This window comes from Branchiostoma floridae, chromosome 9, assembly GCF_000003815.2.
Source record: "Branchiostoma floridae strain S238N-H82 chromosome 9, Bfl_VNyyK, whole genome shotgun sequence".
NCBI classification, from domain to species: Eukaryota; Metazoa; Chordata; class Leptocardii; order Amphioxiformes; family Branchiostomatidae; genus Branchiostoma; species Branchiostoma floridae.
This window is the reverse complement of record NC_049987.1, coordinates 1,953,063-1,954,988: the sequence shown is the minus strand read 5'-3', so window position 1 is coordinate 1,954,988 and position 1,926 is coordinate 1,953,063.

Sequence of the window (1,926 nt, the reverse complement as noted above, 5' to 3'; positions counted from 1 at the left end):
GTCCGGGGGTCTAGGCGGTAAAGCGGTGTCGCGGCCACAACTTGCGGGCTAGAGCAGGCCCAAACTTTCTTCAATACTTCTCTTCAAAAATGAACGCCTGGAAAATAACCGCTCCTTGTCGTACGTATGGCCCGTAAATTTGAACCCCCCACTCTTTTCTGCCATTGGATACTTCCTATCACATGACACAGCTGTGCCACAGACGGACCAAGGAAGTTCAACCTCCTTGGACGGACGGAGGCGTGCACCCCATGGCGAGTACGAAATAACGCTGAATAAATTTACATCTTGCCTGCCCAAACAAACACGAGCAACACGAGAAGACACCGCCTGTGTGCACAAACTGTTCTTTCTCGACGCTTGCTTGTAGATAAAGAAATAAACATATTTCGTACATTTACCTGTAGTAAGAACTGCTTGCCGTTTTATAGAGAAAACACAACTCACTGCACAAAACGGTATACCTACTACATCCTTATTCTTCAAGCAGAGGTTGAGTCGCGGAGATATTCATAGCAGTAGTCGGGATTTCTACCGTCTCTTAGCTCGAGTGTCAACATGCCACAAAGAAAACCTCACCCTGATTTAGACCCTGGAATTTCAGAACATATATGCGGTATAAAATAAAAAGGAAAGGGTCTCCTCCTGTTCGCATAAACTGCGCTTCAAACATGCCGTATGTTCAGCAGAAAAAGGCACCGTTTCATAAAACCTTTGAGACGGTATTAGCTAATAGATAAAACGGGGGTAGTACCCCCAAATTTGCTTAAGCTACGCGGATTCAAAGATTAAACATGTCGTATGTTCAACAGAAATAAGCAACATTTCATATACGTCTTGGCAACATGGAAGCTAAACGGGGGAGGTCTCCCCTAGTTCGCTTAAACTGCGCGGATTCAAAGATTAAATATGTCGTATGTTTTACAGAAATACGCAACATTTCATATACGCTTTGGCAGCATATAAGCTAAATGGGGGAGGTCTCCCCTAGTTCGCTTAAACTGTGCGGATTCAAAGATTAAACTTGTTGTATGTTTTACAGAAATACGCAACATTTCATATACGTCTTGACAACATAAAAGCTAAACGGGGGAGGTCTCCCCTAGTTCGCTTAAACTTCGCGGATTCAAAGACTAAACTTGTTGTATGTTTTACAGAAATACGCAACATTTCATATACGTTTTGACAACATAAAAGCTAAACGGGGGAGGTCTCCCCTAGTTCGCTTAAACTGCGCGGATTCAAAGATTAAACATGTCGTATGTTCAACAGAAATACGCAACATTTCATATACGTCTTGGCAACATATAAGCTAAACGGGGGAGGTCTCCCCTAGTTCGCTTAAACTGCGCGGATTCAAAGATTAAACATGTCGTATGTTCAACAGAAATACGCAACATTTCATATACGTTTTGGCAGCATATAAGCTAAACGGGGGAGGTCTCCCCTATCCCTAATCTCAAAGTTTTTTTTTGGCCGCTGCGATTTCGATCACTACAGCGGCACCCACAGGAAAGGGGGTGGTCTCTGTACAAGGAGAGTGGTCTCAAAATAAGGTCATAAGGGAGAGAATCACTCATGTGGAACCGATTTCCGAGTTCCCCCGAAGTGGCCAGGCCAGGCCTTATCAGATCTTGTCCTGCTGGCCTGGGCAGTGATAAGCTGTACCACCTGTGGTGCAGAGGTAGGGTTGGTCGGGTCGTATATCATGCTTGGTTTCTTTGGTTGAAATGCAACTTGGAAAGCATAATACCACTTTATGTACCAAATTACTATAAAATCAGAGAGGTTGTGGCACAAATTAGCGTGGATCTACCTTTCCATTGGAAATATTTCCTCGACCTGTTATTGACTGTGGGGCCAGTGAATTGAGTTGACGGTGATACGATACTTACAGTGTTCCAGGGACATTGCAACACTTGATCA